This window comes from Phyllobates terribilis, unplaced genomic scaffold (genome assembly GCF_046119375.1).
Source record: "Phyllobates terribilis strain yellow unplaced genomic scaffold, ASM4611937v1 Scaffold_160__1_contigs__length_4322635, whole genome shotgun sequence".
NCBI classification, from domain to species: domain Eukaryota; kingdom Metazoa; phylum Chordata; class Amphibia; order Anura; family Dendrobatidae; genus Phyllobates; species Phyllobates terribilis.
The window spans coordinates 3,251,501-3,273,079 of NW_027362920.1; the positions used below are offsets into that span (position 1 = coordinate 3,251,501).

At 44.3% G+C, this 21,579-nt stretch overlaps 11 non-coding genes and 1 pseudogene across 11 annotated transcripts; all 12 read right to left on the reverse strand.

The window, feature by feature from the left end:
* Positions 1-1,096: 1,096 nt before the first annotated feature.
* LOC141207459 (U2 spliceosomal RNA) lies at positions 1,097-1,287 on the reverse strand. The gene has a single exon (XR_012277795.1). It is a non-coding gene; the product is annotated as a U2 spliceosomal RNA (small nuclear RNA).
* A 1,115-nt stretch (positions 1,288-2,402) lies between these two features.
* Positions 2,403-2,593, reverse strand: LOC141207460 (U2 spliceosomal RNA). Its single transcript, XR_012277796.1, has one exon. It is a non-coding gene; the product is annotated as a U2 spliceosomal RNA (small nuclear RNA).
* A 1,115-nt stretch (positions 2,594-3,708) lies between these two features.
* On the reverse strand, positions 3,709-3,909 carry LOC141207334 (U2 spliceosomal RNA; annotated as a pseudogene).
* Positions 3,910-9,979: 6,070 nt separating this feature from the next.
* On the reverse strand, positions 9,980-10,170 carry LOC141207461 (U2 spliceosomal RNA). Its single transcript, XR_012277797.1, has one exon. It is a non-coding gene; the product is annotated as a U2 spliceosomal RNA (small nuclear RNA).
* A 1,115-nt stretch (positions 10,171-11,285) lies between these two features.
* LOC141207462 (U2 spliceosomal RNA) lies at positions 11,286-11,476 on the reverse strand. Its single transcript, XR_012277798.1, has one exon. It is a non-coding gene; the product is annotated as a U2 spliceosomal RNA (small nuclear RNA).
* A 1,115-nt stretch (positions 11,477-12,591) lies between these two features.
* LOC141207463 (U2 spliceosomal RNA) lies at positions 12,592-12,782 on the reverse strand. Its single transcript, XR_012277799.1, has one exon. It is a non-coding gene; the product is annotated as a U2 spliceosomal RNA (small nuclear RNA).
* Positions 12,783-13,897: 1,115 nt separating this feature from the next.
* Positions 13,898-14,088, reverse strand: LOC141207464 (U2 spliceosomal RNA). The gene has a single exon (XR_012277801.1). It is a non-coding gene; the product is annotated as a U2 spliceosomal RNA (small nuclear RNA).
* Positions 14,089-15,203: 1,115 nt separating this feature from the next.
* Positions 15,204-15,394, reverse strand: LOC141207465 (U2 spliceosomal RNA). The gene has a single exon (XR_012277802.1). It is a non-coding gene; the product is annotated as a U2 spliceosomal RNA (small nuclear RNA).
* A 1,118-nt stretch (positions 15,395-16,512) lies between these two features.
* LOC141207466 (U2 spliceosomal RNA) lies at positions 16,513-16,703 on the reverse strand. The gene has a single exon (XR_012277803.1). It is a non-coding gene; the product is annotated as a U2 spliceosomal RNA (small nuclear RNA).
* A 1,118-nt stretch (positions 16,704-17,821) lies between these two features.
* On the reverse strand, positions 17,822-18,012 carry LOC141207173 (U2 spliceosomal RNA). Its single transcript, XR_012277595.1, has one exon. It is a non-coding gene; the product is annotated as a U2 spliceosomal RNA (small nuclear RNA).
* A 1,118-nt stretch (positions 18,013-19,130) lies between these two features.
* Positions 19,131-19,321, reverse strand: LOC141207467 (U2 spliceosomal RNA). The gene has a single exon (XR_012277804.1). It is a non-coding gene; the product is annotated as a U2 spliceosomal RNA (small nuclear RNA).
* A 1,115-nt stretch (positions 19,322-20,436) lies between these two features.
* Positions 20,437-20,627, reverse strand: LOC141207469 (U2 spliceosomal RNA). Its single transcript, XR_012277806.1, has one exon. It is a non-coding gene; the product is annotated as a U2 spliceosomal RNA (small nuclear RNA).
* Between the last annotated feature and the right edge of the window lie 952 nt (positions 20,628-21,579).

The following is a 21,579-nucleotide window of genomic DNA, read 5'->3' on the forward strand; positions in this document are numbered from 1 at the left end:
CTACGGAGCCACCCAAGGATCCTGAAAAGTCCATTTGTGGAGATGAGCTCCTGGACTCCCGTTAAGAAGACATGTTGTCAACCTCTAGATCCCTTACATGCCTGCACTTTTCGGCTTGCTGCTGCTGCAATCCACGCGTTTTAGATCTGCATAACTCCACCTCTTTAAACACAGCACCTTCACCCCCTGCTGTTCCCACCCGCCTCAACACCGTTGGAAGGGAGGAGAACCAATTAAGGCGGGGGGTGGGGTGGAACGAGCAGCTGTCTCCCCTTAGCAGGAGGGCTCCTGATTACATACCTCTCCTGCTGCTGCTGCTGCTGGCTGTCCAGCAGCAGACTGAAGGTGGCTGCTGCTGTGCACAGGTATATAAAGGCTCAGAGCCTATTATGACACGCGCAGCCAGCGTTCCATTGCCACATTCCATCTACTGCAGGCAGGATACCTGGCTGGCTGAATGTCGCTGAGAAGCTCACAGAGACCGCCATAAGCAACAGTTTAACAGAATGCCACAGACTAATCAACCAAACTTTTTGGGTTGGGTTCTCTTTTATAGTCTGCAGGCATTAAATGAAAGAAGTCAGTGTTCCAGCAGAAGGAGACAACGTTTCAGAAAAGGCATTGTAGCAAACCAAAAAAGAAATTTTAAGCGCAGCAGAGTAACCAGCGCACATACCTGTTAGCTCAGGTGAGTTTTAAAGGCTGCTGTTGATAACAAGGGCATTTGCTAAATAGATGGTGTGTGTGCAACAATATACTGAAAGGTCAATTATATTGTGCAGCTTATCTCACCACCTGTAGTTATTTAGGTGAAAGCTCCAAAATGCTTGCCTAATATGTCTGTTTATCCAAAAGGAAGTAAAAAGGGAGAGCTAGAAAGATAGCATTGCATCACATTACATGGCAATGCAATGCACAGTTGCTGAAGTTGAACCAAAATGAGCTTGTAATCTGGCTTCTGCAACTTTGAACATGAAAAATCCAATGAGGAGAAGAAAAGCAAAGCCAAAGAGTCCATCCCAAAATCCGACAAACAAGCAAAATGAACAAAAAACATTGAATTCAATTCTTTCTGATTTTAGAAACTGCATTAAAGAAGGGGTGCACCGGTCCTGGAGATACTGCAATACCAGGTCAATGCGTGGAGTGGACAGAGCAAGCTCTTTTTCCATCTCCCTGTTCTAAAAATCCATTTAATATATGGTCCCCAGATAGGGGACGTATCAGATATTAAACTGATAAGAACAGATACTACACTTGATCTTAGCCAAAAGGCCGAGAAGCGATAACCAGAATTGGTTTCAAACTACGGAGCCACCCAAGGATCCTGAAAAGTCCATTTGTGGAGATGAGCTCCTGGACTCCCGTTAAGAAGACATGTTGTCAACCTCTAGATCCCTTACATGCCTGCACTTTTCGGCTTGCTGCTGCTGCAATCCACGCGTTTTAGATCTGCATAACTCCACCTCTTTAAACACAGCACCTTCACCCCCTGCTGTTCCCACCCGCCTCAACACCGTTGGAAGGGAGGAGAACCAATTAAGGCGGGGGGTGGGGTGGAATGAGCAGCTGTCTACCCTTAGCAGGAGGGCTCCTGATTACATACCTCTCCTGCTGCTGCTGCTGCTGGCTGTCCAGCAGCAGACTGAAGGTGGCTGCTGCTGTGCACAGGTATATAAAGGCTCAGAGCCTATTATGACACGCGCAGCCAGCGTTCCATTGCCACATTCCATCTACTGCAGGCAGGATACCTGGCTGGCTGAATGTCGCTGAGAAGCTCACAGAGACCGCCATAAGCAACAGTTTAACAGAATGCCACAGACTAATCAACCAAACTTTTTGGGTTGGGTTCTCTTTTATAGTCTGCAGGCATTAAATGAAAGAAGTCAGTGTTCCAGCAGAAGGAGACAACGTTTCAGAAAAGGCATTGTAGCAAACCAAAAAAGAAATTTTAAGCGCAGCAGAGTAACCAGCGCACATACCTGTTAGCTCAGGTGAGTTTTAAAGGCTGCTGTTGATAACAAGGGCATTTGCTAAATAGATGGTGTGTGTGCAACAATATACTGAAAGGTCAATTATATTGTGCAGCTTATCTCACCACCTGTAGTTATTTAGGTGAAAGCTCCAAAATGCTTGCCTAATATGTCTGTTTATCCAAAAGGAAGTAAAAAGGGAGAGCTAGAAAGATAGCATTGCATCACATTACATGGCAATGCAATGCACAGTTGCTGAAGTTGAACCAAAATGAGCTTGTAATCTGGCTTCTGCAACTTTGAACATGAAAAATCCAATGAGGAGAAGAAAAGCAAAGCCAAAGAGTCCATCCCAAAATCCGACAAACAAGCAAAATGAACAAAAAACATTGAATTCAATTCTTTCTGATTTTAGAAACTGCATTAAAGAAGGGGTGCACCGGTCCTGGAGATACTGCAATACCAGGTCAATGCGTGGAGTGGACAGAGCAAGCTCTTTTTCCATCTCCCTGTTCTAAAAATCCATTTAATATATGGTCCCCAGATAGGGGACGTATCAGATATTAAACTGATAAGAACAGATACTACACTTGATCTTAGCCAAAAGGCCGAGAAGCGATAACCAGAATTGGTTTCAAACTACGGAGCCACCCAAGGATCCTGAAAAGTCCATTTGTGGAGATGAGCTCCTGGACTCCCGTTAAGAAGACATGTTGTCAACCTCTAGATCCCTTACATGCCTGCACTTTTCGGCTTGCTGCTGCTGCAATCCACGCGTTTTAGATCTGCATAACTCCACCTCTTTAAACACAGCACCTTCACCCCCTGCTGTTCCCACCCGCCTCAACACCGTTGGAAGGGAGGAGAACCAATTAAGGCGGGGGGTGGGGTGGAATGAGCAGCTGTCTACCCTTAGCAGGAGGGCTCCTGATTACATACCTCTCCTGCTGCTGCTGCTGCTGGCTGTCCAGCAGCAGACTGAAGGTGGCTGCTGCTGTGCACAGGTATATAAAGGCTCAGAGCCTATTATGACACGCGCAGCCAGCGTTCCATTGCCACATTCCATCTACTGCAGGCAGGATACCTGGCTGGCTGAATGTCGCTGAGAAGCTCACAGAGACCGCCATAAGCAACAGTTTAACAGAATGCCACAGACTAATCAACCAAACTTTTTGGGTTGGGTTCTCTTTTATAGTCTGCAGGCATTAAATGAAAGAAGTCAGTGTTCCAGCAGAAGGAGACAACGTTTCAGAAAAGGCATTGTAGCAAACCAAAAAAGAAATTTTAAGCGCAGCAGAGTAACCAGCGCACATACCTGTTAGCTCAGGTGAGTTTTAAAGGCTGCTGTTGATAACAAGGGCATTTGCTAAATAGATGGTGTGTGTGCAACAATATACTGAAAGGTCAATTATATTGTGCAGCTTATCTCACCACCTGTAGTTATTTAGGTGAAAGCTCCAAAATGCTTGCCTAATATGTCTGTTTATCCAAAAGGAAGTAAAAAGGGAGAGCTAGAAAGATAGCATTGCATCACATTACATGGCAATGCAATGCACAGTTGCTGAAGTTGAACCAAAATGAGCTTGTAATCTGGCTTCTGCAACTTTGAACATGAAAAATCCAATGAGGAGAAGAAAAGCAAAGCCAAAGAGTCCATCCCAAAATCCGACAAACAAGCAAAATGAACAAAAAACATTGAATTCAATTCTTTCTGATTTTAGAAACTGCATTAAAGAAGGGGTGCACCGGTCCTGGAGATACTGCAATACCAGGTCAATGCGTGGAGTGGACAGAGCAAGCTCTTTTTCCATCTCCCTGTTCTAAAAATCCATTTAATATATGGTCCCCAGATAGGGGACGTATCAGATATTAAACTGATAAGAACAGATTTTTTTTTTTTTTTTTTTTCCTCAGATTAAGACCCACATTAATTTATGCATCATAGCGCATATTCACATAACGGGTTCTCAAATCATCATTCGGAAAAACAAAAACAAAATCCCAAAAAACACAACCCTGCAATTAACTGTTACTTACTGTAAGAAGTCCAATGTGAAAAGTTCCAGAGTGCCTCTGCTGCTGTCTCACCATACTTCTTTTTATCCAATAAATAGGCATAGAACAGTCTAGCAAGAAAAATCTTTCTGCATTCCATGGGGGAAAAAACAATCTTTTTAAAAATCACCAAATTCCGAACGTCCCATAAAACCTCTTTATATATGACAAAAATAATCCAGCTTGCCCGCTTCCTTTGCGAGTACTTAAAATCTTGACCTATTAAAATCCTTTCAAAATCGAAACAATGAAAACCAACTAAAGCAACAAACATACATGACAACAAGGTAAAAACTTTTTTAGCAAAAAAACAGTCCCAAAAAATATGCTGTATTGTTTCCACCTTATTGCAACCTTCCCTAGGACATAGTTCTTGAACCTTTATCCCCCGGTCATTCAAAAAAGCTCTTGTTGGCAAGCATCCATGCAACGCCATCCAGGTTACATCCTTCTGTCTGTTGCTGATTCCACGCATGAAAAAAAGCTTCCACACCTGTCCAGACTGTGCATTATTACAAAACGGCACATCACATAACATCTCCTTCTTCTTAATACCTGAGACAATCAGTTTTTTGTCCGGTCTAACCATGGAGCTTATCCCATTTTGATCATAGAAGGACCTAAGCACCACATAAAAAAACGGTATCACAAACGAAACTGGTTTTCTTAAATCCTTCTCACACCAGCTCCATTTCTGGAAAAGCCGTCCTGCTAAATATTTGCACATGTCCGCAGTCCTGTTATTGCACTGGGATAATTTATAAATGTTCAAAAAATAATGCATTCTTAAAAATAAGTCAATGTTAGGAAAATCACAACCCCCATTTTCCACAGAACACATAACCATTCCTCTTCTTAGTTTCTCCATTTTGGATCCCCAAAAAAACACAAACAGTTTCCTTGTCACTCTCTTTGTCCAAAGCACAGCAGGTGGGAAAATCAAAGCAGTGTACAGCAGAAGCGGGAGAATCACAGACTTGATTACCAGCACTTTCCCTCTCAGCGACAGGTTCCTTAGTTTCCAAAAGTTCAACTTCTGATCCATTTTGTCTTCTAGAATCTTCAGGCTGCTTTTCCCTTTCAGTTCCTTCTCAAAGATGACACCAAGAACCTCAATTTCCTCCCTACTCTCCACTCCTGCCACGTTAACCTCAACCTGCCTCCCAAAGTTACAAAGCTGGCACTTTCCCCAATTCACCGCCATACCAGCCACACAACAAAAAATCCTTACGTGCAAATTCACTCTATTGAGATCCGCCTGTGAACCACAAGTAAAAACAATATCATCCATATAACTTAAAGACTTGACTGGACCCCCGGATCCCCCAGGAATAAAAACACCAGCCACACACTTGTCAACTTGCACACTTTTTAAAAGGGCCTCCACCACACAGATAAAAAGAATTGGTGACAGGGGACAACCCTGCCTAACTCCCGATAAAATATTAAAACTGGAACTCACATGCCCATTAACTAAAATCTGGCTACTGACCCCACAATAAAAACTCTTAATGACCATCAATAATTTATCCGGAACACCAAGGTGACTTACAGCAGAGAACAAAAATCTATGTGATATTTTATCAAAGGCTTTCTCCAGGTCCACCGACTGTAACAAAAGAGCATTCTTATTCAAATTAGCCTGATAAATTAAGTCTCTTAGAAGCAGCAAATTATCTGAAATTTTCCTACCAGGCACTGCACATGCCTGATACTCCCCCACCATATCACCTATCACATCTGCCAGTCTACCAGCCACAATTTTAGAAATAATTTTGTAATCACTGTTTAACAATGTTATGGGCCTCCAATTTTTAATATCCCTCATGTCCCCTTTCTTATGAATCAGCGTAACAATCCCCCTACGCATAGAAACCGATAAAATCCCATGAGTAAAACCATATTGCACCACCCGGGAAAACTCCACACCTATAATATCCCAAAATCTAACATAAAATTCAGCAGGAAGACCATCACAGCCTGGCGTCTTGCCTTTCGCCAAGCCATCCACTGCCCGTCTAATTTCATCTTTCCCAACCTCCTCACTTAAAAACCCAATTTTCTCCTCAGGAATATTATTAGTTAATACTTTGCAATAATCATTAATTTCCGCATCACTGGCTCTACTATCGTTAGAGAAGAGTGTTTCATAAAAGGAAAGAATACTGCCAATCATCTCATCCCCAGATACCTCCCCTGCAGGAGAAAAAACAAACTTAAAAACCCCTTTAGGTTTAAAACATTTTTTAAAAAAGTATCTCGAACATTGCTCATTTTCCTCCATGTGCTTTATTTTTGCCTTAAACATAATAGTCTTCCCTTTTTCAATAAGTATCTTCTTCAGTTCGTCCTTCAAATCTGCAATCTCTTTATCCACCTCCATCCCCGCTCTCTTAAACTTATGGAGTACTTCCAATTTTGAAATAACAGCAGCATCATGATCCCTTTTGGCTTTCGCTCTCCTAAAACACACCCCTTTAAAATAACATGCAAATTTCTCCTTAGCCCAGTCCCACCACTCTAGCAAATCTTTAAAAAGGTGCTGTTCAGACACACAAGACAAAAACACTTTATTAAAACCAACCTTAACACTCTCCTCTTCCAGCAGGCTTACGTTCAGCTTCCAGAGTCCCTTTCCAAAAGCCAGGGACTCAGCTATACACAGATCTACCACTATCATCTTGTGGTCAGAAAAAGTCGTCATCACGTGGTTGCACTTGGCCACCTTAATCCCTTCAGACATAAAAACATAGTCAATTCGGGAAACACTACGTCCACTGTCTGATATGTATGTGAACTTATCACTTGGCCCAACCATCAGACCAGCATCCGTGTAGCGTAAATCCTGCACAATCTGATTTAAAATATTAGACGTAACATCAGTCTTACCTTCCGTAGAGCTCTTACGATCTTTTGCGGATCTGACACAATTAAAATCTCCAGCCACTATAGTGAAGTCTCTGCCTGGTAAAAACAACTTTAGAGACTCCAAAGACCCAACTCTTGCTTGTTTATCAGCAGGGGCATAAACATTAAAAACCCGTACCCGCTGACCTAAAAAATCCACTAATAAAAACAAACATCTCCCAGGTATGATTACTTTAAACTCTAAAACCTTTAGACTGGAATTACACAGTAAAATGCCCACCCCTTCATTCCTGTTTTCTGAGCATGGGGACCAAAAAGATTGCCCCTTATTCCACTCACTCTCATGCGGGGCAGATTTAATTACACATTCCTGCAGACAGACAATATCTGCATTCACACTCTCAATGTACTCCAGTATCCCTGCTCTCCTACAAGCAGAACCAATCCCTCGTACATTCAGAGAAGCAACACACAACGCCATCATAACAACAGGAAAAAATCTCCACCATACCCGATCCATCATGAACCAGGAGAAAACCCACTCCTGCCACCCACTTTTCTACGTATATCAGGCGACTCAGAACTCGAGTCCCTGTTAGAATAACCTGGTCTTAGGGAGACTGGATCTTCCTGCCCCCCAGACCAACACCCCTCCACCTTACTTCTTTTAATCACGGAGGCATAACTCTCCTCCTTGCCATCATCTTCCTCCTCATTTTCACTCCAATCACTGTTAACCCTATCACGCTGCTGAGGGGTTATAGTTCCATCCGAATCAGAATCCTCCTCCTCCAAAACCTCCATTTCCTCACCCCCATCTCTTCCCAAAACAGGATTCACTGACTCCGCCATATTAGACAAATCCATCCCATCACCCGGGCCATGCACATCAGCTACTTTGTTTATTACTTCCAGCCCCTCCCTCAAACCAACTTTCTTCTGGCTCCGCCCCTTTTCCTCCATCTTGGGCACCGCATGGTCTCTTCCCCTACCACCATCTTGTTTTTGGCTTTCCCCCTCTGAGTCTGAGCCTTCGCCCTCCTCCCCACTTTCCTGCCGAGTCTTCTTCTGCCTCTCTTCAGCGTCCACCTGTGACCTAGGAATCTGAGCCCACAATCTACATTTCCTTGCAAGGTGATCTGCATGTCCACACAAATCACACACCTTATTCATTGGGCAACCACTTGCAACATGCCCAGATTTCCCACAACCTCTACAAACATCACCTTGCACTGGACAATCTTTCTGAACATGTCCAAACTCATGACACTTCCTACAATATTCCATCTGTCCATTATAAAAACAAAATGCCCTTTCTCCTCCGATAGAAAACTGTCCAGGAATGCTCTTGGCACCCCCAATAGCTCTATCATCCGGTCTCAGTTTTACAACATATCTCCTCTTGCCATTTAGATAATTGTATTTGTTCTTCATTCTTCCCAAAAATTTAACCTCACTACAATACCGAGCTAAAAAATTGGAAACAGTCTCATCCGGAACTTTAGGGTTATACATGTGCACAACCACATACTTATATGTCTGCTGGAACAGAGGTTCCAGTGCAATAAACTCTAGGCATTTCAATTCCTTTTCTTCCTTCATTCGTACCAACTCCATGTAGACTCTCTGGCAAATACTCAAAGAAACAAAAGTGATATCATAAATTCCTTGTTTCTGAAAATCCTGCAGTGCCAATACATCCGTTACCTTCAAGCCATTAATGTTCTTCAAGACATCAACGCAAACTTGGTCCAAACCGATTTCTCCTTCATGACCTGCAGCCACCTTCAGACAGACCGAGTCCTCTAATCCACGTGTTTTCTCCACCATTTTTACAGCAGATAAACACAATCGCCGCTCAATCGCACACTAGGGCCCCACAAGGGGGAACCCCAGTCACAACTGCCCTCCAAACAACACCAGCAGCAGAAAACCACCACTGATCTTGCCAAAAGGCCGAGAAGCGATAACCAGAATTGGTTTCAAACTACGGAGCCACCCAAGGATCCTGAAAAGTCCATTTGTGGAGATGAGCTCCTGGACTCCCGTTAAGAAGACATGTTGTCAACCTCTAGATCCCTTACATGCCTGCACTTTTCGGCTTGCTGCTGCTGCAATCCACGCGTTTTAGATCTGCATAACTCCACCTCTTTAAACACAGCACCTTCACCCCCTGCTGTTCCCACCCGCCTCAACACCGTTGGAAGGGAGGAGAACCAATTAAGGTGGGGGGTGGGGTGGAACGAGCAGCTGTCTACCCTTAGCAGGAGGGCTCCTGATTACATACCTCTCCTGCTGCTGCTGCTGCTGGCTGTCCAGCAGCAGACTGAAGGTGGCTGCTGCTGTGCACAGGTATATAAAGGCTCAGAGCCTATTATGACACGCGCAGCCAGCGTTCCATTGCCACATTCCATCTACTGCAGGCAGGATACCTGGCTGGCTGAATGTCGCTGAGAAGCTCACAGAGACCGCCATAAGCAACAGTTTAACAGAATGCCACAGACTAATCAACCAAACTTTTTGGGTTGGGTTCTCTTTTATAGTCTGCAGGCATTAAATGAAAGAAGTCAGTGTTCCAGCAGAAGGAGACAACGTTTCAGAAAAGGCATTGTAGCAAACCAAAAAAGAAATTTTAAGCGCAGCAGAGTAACCAGCGCACATACCTGTTAGCTCAGGTGAGTTTAAAAGGCTGCTGTTGATAACAAGGGCATTTGCTAAATAGATGGTGTGTGTGCAACAATATACTGAAAGGTCAATTATATTGTGCAGCTTATCTCACCACCTGTAGTTATTTAGGTGAAAGCTCCAAAATGCTTGCCTAATATGTCTGTTTATCCAAAAGGAAGTAAAAAGGGAGAGCTAGAAAGATAGCATTGCATCACATTACATGGCAATGCAATGCACAGTTGCTGAAGTTGAACCAAAATGAGCTTGTAATCTGGCTTCTGCAACTTTGAACATGAAAAATCCAATGAGGAGAAGAAAAGCAAAGCCAAAGAGTCCATCCCAAAATCCGACAAACAAGCAAAATGAACAAAAAACATTGAATTCAATTCTTTCTGATTTTAGAAACTGCATTAAAGAAGGGGTGCACCGGTCCTGGAGATACTGCAATACCAGGTCAATGCGTGGAGTGGACAGAGCAAGCTCTTTTTCCATCTCCCTGTTCTAAAAATCCATTTAATATATGGTCCCCAGATAGGGGACGTATCAGATATTAAACTGATAAGAACAGATACTACACTTGATCTTAGCCAAAAGGCCGAGAAGCGATAACCAGAATTGGTTTCAAACTACGGAGCCACCCAAGGATCCTGAAAAGTCCATTTGTGGAGATGAGCTCCTGGACTCCCGTTAAGAAGACATGTTGTCAACCTCTAGATCCCTTACACGCCTGCACTTTTCGGCTTACTGCTGCTGCAATCCACGCGTTTTAGATCTGCATAACTCCACCTCTTTAAACACAGCACCTTCACCCCCTGCTGTTCCCACCCGCCTCAACACCGTTGGAAGGGAGGAGAACCAATTAAGGCGGGGGGTGGGGTGGAACGAGCAGCTGTCTACCCTTAGCAGGAGGGCTCCTGATTACATACCTCTCCTGCTGCTGCTGCTGCTGGCTGTCCAGCAGCAGACTGAAGGTGGCTGCTGCTGTGCACAGGTATATAAAGGCTCAGAGCCTATTATGACACGCGCAGCCAGCGTTCCATTGCCACATTCCATCTACTGCAGGCAGGATACCTGGCTGGCTGAATGTCGCTGAGAAGCTCACAGAGACCGCCATAAGCAACAGTTTAACAGAATGCCACAGACTAATCAACCAAACTTTTTGGGTTGGGTTCTCTTTTATAGTCTGCAGGCATTAAATGAAAGAAGTCAGTGTTCCAGCAGAAGGAGACAACGTTTCAGAAAAGGCATTGTAGCAAACCAAAAAAGAAATTTTAAGCGCAGCAGAGTAACCAGCGCACATACCTGTTAGCTCAGGTGAGTTTAAAAGGCTGCTGTTGATAACAAGGGCATTTGCTAAATAGATGGTGTGTGTGCAACAATATACTGAAAGGTCAATTATATTGTGCAGCTTATCTCACCACCTGTAGTTATTTAGGTGAAAGCTCCAAAATGCTTGCCTAATATGTCTGTTTATCCAAAAGGAAGTAAAAAGGGAGAGCTAGAAAGATAGCATTGCATCACATTACATGGCAATGCAATGCACAGTTGCTGAAGTTGAACCAAAATGAGCTTGTAATCTGGCTTCTGCAACTTTGAACATGAAAAATCCAATGAGGAGAAGAAAAGCAAAGCCAAAGAGTCCATCCCAAAATCCGACAAACAAGCAAAATGAACAAAAAACATTGAATTCAATTCTTTCTGATTTTAGAAACTGCATTAAAGAAGGGGTGCACCGGTCCTGGAGATACTGCAATACCAGGTCAATGCGTGGAGTGGACAGAGCAAGCTCTTTTTCCATCTCCCTGTTCTAAAAATCCATTTAATATATGGTCCCCAGATAGGGGACGTATCAGATATTAAACTGATAAGAACAGATACTACACTTGATCTTAGCCAAAAGGCCGAGAAGCGATAACCAGAATTGGTTTCAAACTACGGAGCCACCCAAGGATCCTGAAAAGTCCATTTGTGGAGATGAGCTCCTGGACTCCCGTTAAGAAGACATGTTGTCAACCTCTAGATCCCTTGCACGCCTGCACTTTTCGGCTTACTGCTGCTGCAATCCACGCGTTTTAGATCTGCATAACTCCACCTCTTTAAACACAGCACCTTCACCCCCTGCTGTTCCCACCCGCCTCAACACCGTTGGAAGGGAGGAGAACCAATTAAGGCGGGGGGTGGGGTGGAACGAGCAGCTGTCTACCCTTAGCAGGAGGGCTCCTGATTACATACCTCTCCTGCTGCTGCTGCTGCTGGCTGTCCAGCAGCAGACTGAAGGTGGCTGCTGCTGTGCACAGGTATATAAAGGCTCAGAGCCTATTATGACACGCGCAGCCAGCGTTCCATTGCCACATTCCATCTACTGCAGGCAGGATACCTGGCTGGCTGAATGTCGCTGAGAAGCTCACAGAGACTGCCATAAGCAACAGTTTAACAGAATGCCACAGACTAATCAACCAAACTTTTTGGGTTGGGTTCTCTTTTATAGTCTGCAGGCATTAAATGAAAGAAGTCAGTGTTCCAGCAGAAGGAGACAACGTTTCAGAAAAGGCATTGTAGCAAACCAAAAAAGAAATTTTAAGCGCAGCAGAGTAACCAGCGCACATACCTGTTAGCTCAGGTGAGTTTAAAAGGCTGCTGTTGATAACAAGGGCATTTGCTAAATAGATGGTGTGTGTGCAACAATATACTGAAAGGTCAATTATATTGTGCAGCTTATCTCACCACCTGTAGTTATTTAGGTGAAAGCTCCAAAATGCTTGCCTAATATGTCTGTTTATCCAAAAGGAAGTAAAAAGGGAGAGCTAGAAAGATAGCATTGCATCACATTACATGGCAATGCAATGCACAGTTGCTGAAGTTGAACCAAAATGAGCTTGTAATCTGGCTTCTGCAACTTTGAACATGAAAAATCCAATGAAGAGAAGAAAAGCAAAGCCAAAGAGTCCATCCCAAAATCCGACAAACAAGCAAAATGAACAAAAAACATTGAATTCAATTCTTTCTGATTTTAGAAACTGCATTAAAGAAGGGGTGCACCGGTCCTGGAGATACTGCAATACCAGGTCAATGCGTGGAGTGGACAGAGCAAGCTCTTTTTCCATCTCCCTGTTCTAAAAATCCATTTAATATATGGTCCCCAGATAGGGGACGTATCAGATATTAAACTGATAAGAACAGATACTACACTTGATCTTAGCCAAAAGGCCGAGAAGCGATAACCAGAATTGGTTTCAAACTACGGAGCCACCCAAGGATCCTGAAAAGTCCATTTGTGGAGATGAGCTCCTGGACTCCCGTTAAGAAGACATGTTGTCAACCTCTAGATCCCTTACATGCCTGCACTTTTCGGCTTGCTGCTGCTGCAATCCACGCGTTTTAGATCTGCATAACTCCACCTCTTTAAACACAGCACCTTCACCCCCTGCTGTTCCCACCCGCCTCAACACCGTTGGAAGGGAGGAGAACCAATTAAGGCGGGGGGTGGGGTGGAACGAGCAGCTGTCTACCCTTAGCAGGAGGGCTCCTGATTACATACCTCTCCTGCTGCTGCTGCTGCTGGCTGTCCAGCAGCAGACTGAAGGTGGCTGCTGCTGTGCACAGGTATATAAAGGCTCAGAGCCTATTATGACACGCGCAGCCAGCGTTCCATTGCCACATTCCATCTACTGCAGGCAGGATACCTGGCTGGCTGAATGTCGCTGAGAAGCTCACAGAGACCGCCATAAGCAACAGTTTAACAGAATGCCACAGACTAATCAACCAAACTTTTTGGGTTGGGTTCTCTTTTATAGTCTGCAGGCATTAAATGAAAGAAGTCAGTGTTCCAGCAGAAGGAGACAACGTTTCAGAAAAGGCATTGTAGCAAACCAAAAAAGAAATTTTAAGCGCAGCAGAGTAACCAGCGCACATACCTGTTAGCTCAGGTGAGTTTAAAAGGCTGCTGTTGATAACAAGGGCATTTGCTAAATAGATGGTGTGTGTGCAACAATATACTGAAAGGTCAATTATATTGTGCAGCTTATCTCACCACCTGTAGTTATTTAGGTGAAAGCTCCAAAATGCTTGCCTAATATGTCTGTTTATCCAAAAGGAAGTAAAAAGGGAGAGCTAGAAAGATAGCATTGCATCACATTACATGGCAATGCAATGCACAGTTGCTGAAGTTGAACCAAAATGAGCTTGTAATCTGGCTTCTGCAACTTTGAACATGAAAAATCCAATGAGGAGAAGAAAAGCAAAGCCAAAGAGTCCATCCCAAAATCCGACAAACAAGCAAAATGAACAAAAAACATTGAATTCAATTCTTTCTGATTTTAGAAACTGCATTAAAGAAGGGGTGCACCGGTCCTGGAGATACTGCAATACCAGGTCAATGCGTGGAGTGGACAGAGCAAGCTCTTTTTCCATCTCCCTGTTCTAAAAATCCATTTAATATATGGTCCCCAGATAGGGGACGTATCAGATATTAAACTGATAAGAACAGATACTACACTTGATCTTAGCCAAAAGGCCGAGAAGCGATAACCAGAATTGGTTTCAAACTACGGAGCCACCCAAGGATCCTGAAAAGTCCATTTGTGGAGATGAGCTCCTGGACTCCCGTTAAGAAGACATGTTGTCAACCTCTAGATCCCTTACATGCCTGCACTTTTCGGCTTGCTGCTGCTGGAATCCACGCGTTTTAGATCTGCATAACTCCACCTCTTTAAACACAGCACCTTCACCCCCTGCTGTTCCCACCCGCCTCAACACCGTTGGAAGGGAGGAGAACCAATTAAGGCGGGGGGTGGGGTGGAACGAGCAGCTGTCTACCCTTAGCAGGAGGGCTCCTGATTACATACCTCTCCTGCTGCTGCTGCTGCTGGCTGTCCAGCAGCAGACTGAAGGTGGCTGCTGCTGTGCACAGGTATATAAAGGCTCAGAGCCTATTATGACACGCGCAGCCAGCGTTCCATTGCCACATTCCATCTACTGCAGGCAGGATACCTGGCTGGCTGAATGTCGCTGAGAAGCTCACAGAGACCGCCATAAGCAACAGTTTAACAGAATGCCACAGACTAATCAACCAAACTTTTTGGGTTGGGTTCTCTTTTATAGTCTGCAGGCATTAAATGAAAGAAGTCAGTGTTCCAGCAGAAGGAGACAACGTTTCAGAAAAGGCATTGTAGCAAACCAAAAAAGAAATTTTAAGCGCAGCAGAGTAACCAGCGCACATACCTGTTAGCTCAGGTGAGTTTAAAAGGCTGCTGTTGATAACAAGGGCATTTGCTAAATAGATGGTGTGTGTGCAACAATATACTGAAAGGTCAATTATATTGTGCAGCTTATCTCACCACCTGTAGTTATTTAGGTGAAAGCTCCAAAATGCTTGCCTAATATGTCTGTTTATCCAAAAGGAAGTAAAAAGGGAGAGCTAGAAAGATAGCATTGCATCACATTACATGGCAATGCAATGCACAGTTGCTGAAGTTGAACCAAAATGAGCTTGTAATCTGGCTTCTGCAACTTTGAACATGAAAAATCCAATGAGGAGAAGAAAAGCAAAGCCAAAGAGTCCATCCCAAAATCCGACAAACAAGCAAAATGAACAAAAAACATTGAATTCAATTCTTTCTGATTTTAGAAACTGCATTAAAGAAGGGGTGCACCGGTCCTGGAGATACTGCAATACCAGGTCAATGCGTGGAGTGGACAGAGCAAGCTCTTTTTCCATCTCCCTGTTCTAAAAATCCATTTAATATATGGTCCCCAGATAGGGGACGTATCAGATATTAAACTGATAAGAACAGATACTACACTTGATCTTAGCCAAAAGGCCGAGAAGCGATAACCAGAATTGGTTTCAAACTACGGAGCCACCCAAGGATCCTGAAAAGTCCATTTGTGGAGATGAGCTCCTGGACTCCCGTTAAGAAGACATGTTGTCAACCTCTAGATCCCTTACATGCCTGCACTTTTCGGCTTGCTGCTGCTGCAATCCACGCGTTTTAGATCTGCATAACTCCACCTCTTTAAACACAGCACCTTCACCCCCTGCTGTTCCCACCCGCCTCAACACCGTTGGAAGGGAGGAGAACCAATTAAGGCGGCGGGTGGGGTGGAACGAGCAGCTGTCTACCCTTAGCAGGAGGGCTCCTGATTACATACCTCTCCTGCTGCTGCTGCTGCTGCTGGCTGTCCAGCAGCAGACTGAAGGTGGCTGCTGCTGTGCACAGGTATATAAAGGCTCAGAGCCTATTATGACACGCGCAGCCAGCGTTCCATTGCCACATTCCATCTACTGCAGGCAGGATACCTGGCTGGCTGAATGTCGCTGAGAAGCTCACAGAGACCGCCATAAGCAACAGTTTAACAGAATGCCACAGACTAATCAACCAAACTTTTTGGGTTGGGTTCTCTTTTATAGTCTGCAGGCATTAAATGAAAGAAGTCAGTGTTCCAGCAGAAGGAGACAACGTTTCAGAAAAGGCATTGTAGCAAACCAAAAAAGAAATTTTAAGCGCAGCAGAGTAACCAGCGCACATACCTGTTAGCTCAGGTGAGTTTAAAAGGCTGCTGTTGATAACAAGGGCATTTGCTAAATAGATGGTGTGTGTGCAACAATATACTGAAAGGTCAATTATATTGTGCAGCTTATCTCACCACCTGTAGTTATTTAGGTGAAAGCTCCAAAATGCTTGCCTAATATGTCTGTTTATCCAAAAGGAAGTAAAAAGGGAGAGCTAGAAAGATAGCATTGCATCACATTACATGGCAATGCAATGCACAGTTGCTGAAGTTGAACCAAAATGAGCTTGTAATCTGGCTTCTGCAACTTTGAACATGAAAAATCCAATGAGGAGAAGAAAAGCAAAGCCAAAGAGTCCATCCCAAAATCCGACAAACAAGCAAAATGAACAAAAAACATTGAATTCAATTCTTTCTGATTTTAGAAACTGCATTAAAGAAGGGGTGCACCGGTCCTGGAGATACTGCAATACCAGGTCAATGCGTGGAGTGGACAGAGCAAGCTCTTTTTCCATCTCCCTGTTCTAAAAATCCATTTAATATATGGTCCCCAGATAGGGGACGTATCAGATATTAAACTGATAAGAACAGATACTACACTTGATCTTAGCCAAAAGGCCGAGAAGCGATAACCAGAATTGGTTTCAAACTACGGAGCCACCCAAGGATCCTGAAAAGTCCATTTGTGGAGATGAGCTCCTGGACTCCCGTTAAGAAGACATGTTGTCAACCTCTAGATCCCTTACATGCCTGCACTTTTCGGCTTGCTGCTGCTGCAATCCACGCGTTTTAGATCTGCATAACTCCACCTCTTTAAACACAGCACCTTCACCCCCTGCTGTTCCCACCCGCCTCAACACCGTTGGAAGGGAGGAGAACCAATTAAGGCGGCGGGTGGGGTGGAACGAGCAGCTGTCTACCCTTAGCAGGAGGGCTCCTGATTACATACCTCTCCTGCTGCTGCTGCTGCTGCTGGCTGTCCAGCAGCAGACTGAAGGTGGCTGCTGCTGTGCACAGGTATATAAAGGCTCAGAGCCTATTATGACACGCGCAGCCAGCGTTCCATTGCCACATTCCATCTACTGCAGGCAGGATACCTGGCTGGCTGAATGTCGCTGAGAAGCTCACAGAGACCGCCATAAGCAACAGTTTAACAGAATGCCACAGACTAATCAACCAAACTTTTTGGGTTGGGTTCTCTTTTATAGTCTGCAGGCATTAAATGAAAGAAGTCAGTGTTCCAGCAGAAGGAGACAACGTTTCAGAAAAGGCATTGTAGCAAACCAAAAAAGAAATTTTAAGCGCAGCAGAGTAACCAGCGCACATACCTGTTAGCTCAGGTGAGTTTAAAAGGCTGCTGTTGATAACAAGGGCATTTGCTAAATAGATGGTGTGTGTGCAACAATATACTGAAAGGTCAATTATATTGTGCAGCTTATCTCACCACCTGTAGTTATTTAGGTGAAAGCTCCAAAATGCTTGCCTAATATGTCTGTTTATCCAAAAGGAAGTAAAAAGGGAGAGCTAGAAAGATAGCATTGCATCACATTACATGGCAATGCAATGCACAGTTGCTGAAGTTGAACCAAAATGAGCTTGTAATCTGGCTTCTGCAACTTTGAACATGAAAAATCCAATGAGGAGAAGAAAAGCAAAGCCAAAGAGTCCATCCCAAAATCCGACAAACAAGCAAAATGAACAAAAAACATTGAATTCAATTCTTTCTGATTTTAGAAACTGCATTAAAGAAGGGGTGCACCGGTCCTGGAGATACTGCAATACCAGGTCAATGCGTGGAGTGGACAGAGCAAGCTATTTTTCCATCTCCCTGTTCTAAAAATCCATTTAATATATGGTCCCCAGATAGGGGACGTATCAGATATTAAACTGATAAGAACAGATACTACACTTGATCTTAGCCAAAAGGCCGAGAAGCGATAACCAGAATTGGTTTCAAACTACGGAGCCACCCAAGGATCCTGAAAAGTCCATTTGTGGAGATGAGCTCCTGGACTCCCGTTAAGAAGACATGTTGTCAACCTCTAGATCCCTTACATGCCTGCACTTTTCGGCTTGCTGCTGCTGCAATCCACGCGTTTTAGATCTGCATAACTCCACCTCTTTAAACACAGCACCTTCACCCCCTGCTGTTCCCACTCGCCTCAACACCGTTGGAAGGGAGGAGAACCAATTAAGGCGGGGGGTGGGGTGGAACGAGCAGCTGTCTACCCTTAGCAGGAGGGCTCCTGATTACATACCTCTCCTGCTGCTGCTGCTGCTGCTGGCTGTCCAGCAGCAGACTGAAGGTGGCTGCTGCTGTGCACAGGTATATAAAGGCTCAGAGCCTATTATGACACGCGCAGCCAGCGTTCCATTGCCACATTCCATCTACTGCAGGCAGGATACCTGGCTGGCTGAATGTCGCTGAGAAGCTCACAGAGACCGCCATAAGCAACAGTTTAACAGAATGCCACAGACTAATCAACCAAACTTTTTGGGTTGGGTTCTCTTTTATAGTCTGCAGGCATTAAATGAAAGAAGTCAGTGTTCCAGCAGAAGGAGACAACGTTTCAGAAAAGGCATTGTAGGAAACCAAAAAAGAAATTTTAAGCGCAGCAGAGTAACCAGCGCACATACCTGTTAGCTCAGGTGAGTTTAAAAGGCTGCTGTTGATAACAAGGGCATTTGCTAAATAGATGGTGTGTGTGCAACAATATACTGAAAGGTCAATTATATTGTGCAGCTTATCTCACCACCTGTAGTTATTTAGGTGAAAGCTCCAAAATGCTTGCCTAATATGTCTGTTTATCCAAAAGGAAGTAAAAAGGGAGAGCTAGAAAGATAGCATTGCATCACATTACATGGCAATGCAATGCACAGTTGCTGAAGTTGAACCAAAATGAGCTTGTAATCTGGCTTCTGCAACTTTGAACATGAAAAATCCAATGAGGAGAAGAAAAGCAAAGCCAAAGAGTCCATCCCAAAATCCGACAAACAAGCAAAATGAACAAAAAACATTGAATTCAATTCTTTCTGATTTTAGAAACTGCATTAAAGAAGGGGTGCACCGGTCCTGGAGATACTGCAATACCAGGTCAATGCGTGGAGTGGACAGAGCAAGCTCTTTTTCCATCTCCCTGTTCTAAAAATCCATTTAATATATGGTCCCCAGATAGGGGACGTATCAGATATTAAACTGATAAGAACAGATACTACACTTGATCTTAGCCAAAAGGCCGAGAAGCGATAACCAGAATTGGTTTCAAACTACGGAGCCACCCAAGGATCCTGAAAAGTCCATTTGTGGAGATGAGCTCCTGGACTCCCGTTAAGAAGACATGTTGTCAACCTCTAGATCCCTTACATGCCTGCACTTTTCGGCTTGCTGCTGCTGCAATCCACGCGTTTTAGATCTGCATAACTCCACCTCTTTAAACACAGCACCTTCACCCCCTGCTGTTCCCACCCGCCTCAACACCGTTGGAAGGGAGGAGAACCAATTAAGGCGGGGGGTGGGGTGGAACGAGCAGATGTCTACCCTTAGCAGGAGGGCTCCTGATTACATACCTCTCCTGCTGCTGCTGCTGCTGGCTGTCCAGCAGCAGACTGAAGGTGGCTGCTGCTGTGCACAGGTATATAAAGGCTCAGAGCCTATTATGACACGCGCAGCCAGCGTTCCATTGCCACATTCCATCTACTGCAGGCAGGATACCTGGCTGGCTGAATGTCGCTGAGAAGCTCACAGAGACCGCCATAAGCAACAGTTTAACAGAATGCCACAGACTAATCAACCAAACTTTTTGGGTTGGGTTCTCTTTTATAGTCTGCAGGCATTAAATGAAAGAAGTCAGTGTTCCAGCAGAAGGAGACAACGTTTCAGAAAAGGCATTGTAGCAAACCAAAAAAGAAATTTTAAGCGCAGCAGAGTAACCAGCGCACATACCTGTTAGCTCAGGTGAGTTTAAAAGGCTGCTGTTGATAACAAGGGCATTTGCTAAATAGATGGTGTGTGTGCAACAATATACTGAAAGGTCAATTATATTGTGCAGCTTATCTCACCACCTGTAGTTATTTAGGTGAAAGCTCCAAAATGCTTGCCTAATATGTCTGTTTATCCAAAAGGAAGTAAAAAGGGAGAGCTAGAAAGATAGCATTGCATCACATTACATGGCAATGCAATGCACAGTTGCTGAAGTTGAACCAAAATGAGCTTGTAATCTGGCTTCTGCAACTTTGAACATGAAAAATCCAATGAGGAGAAGAAAAGCAAAGCCAAAGAGTCCATCCCAAAATCCGACAAACAAGCAAAATGAACAAAAAACATTGAATTCAATTCTTTCTGATTTTAGAAACTGCATTAAAGAAGGGGTGCACCGGTCCTGGAGATACTGCAATACCAGGTCAATGCGTGGAGTGGACAGAGCAAGCTCTTTTTCCATCTCCCTGTTCTAAAAATCCATTTAATATATGGTCCCCAGATAGGGGACGTATCAGATATTAAACTGATAAGAACAGATACTACACTTGATCTTAGCCAAAAGGCCGAGAAGCGATAACCAGAATTGGTTTCAAACTACGGAGCCACCCAAGGATCCTGAAAAGTCCATTTGTGGAGATGAGCTCCTGGACTCCCGTTAAGAAGACATGTTGTCAACCTCTAGATCCCTTACATGCCTGCACTTTTCGGCTTGCTGCTGCTGCAATCCACGCGTTTTAGATCTGCATAACTCCACCTCTTTAAACACAGCACCTTCACCCCCTGCTGTTCCCACCCGCCTCAACACCGTTGGAAGGGAGGAGAACCAATTAAGGCGGGGGGTGGGGTGGAACGAGCAGATGTCTACCCTTAGCAGGAGGGCTCCTGATTACATACCTCTCCTGCTGCTGCTGCTGCTGGCTGTCCAGCAGCAGACTGAAGGTGGCTGCTGCTGTGCACAGGTATATAAAGGCTCAGAGCCTATTATGACACGCGCAGCCAGCGTTCCATTGCCACATTCCATCTACTGCAGGCAGGATACCTGGCTGGCTGAATGTCGCTGAGAAGCTCACAGAGACCGCCATAAGCAACAGTTTAACAGAATGCCACAGACTAATCAACCAAACTTTTTGGGTTGGGTTCTCTTTTATAGTCTGCAGGCATTAAATGAAAGAAGTCAGTGTTCCAGCAGAAGGAGACAACGTTTCAGAAAAGGCATTGTAGCAAACCAAAAAAGAAATTTTAAGCGCAGCAGAGTAACCAGCGCACATACCTGTTAGCTCAGGTGAGTTTAAAAGGCTGCTGTTGATAACAAGGGCATTTGCTAAATAGATGGTGTGTGTGCAACAATATACTGAAAGGTCAATTATATTGTGCAGCTTATCTCACCACCTGTAGTTATTTAGGTGAAAGCTCCAAAATGCTTGCCTAATATGTCTGTTTATCCAAAAGGAAGTAAAAAGGGAGAGCTAGAAAGATAGCATTGCATCACATTACATGGCAATGCAATGCACAGTTGCTGAAGTTGAA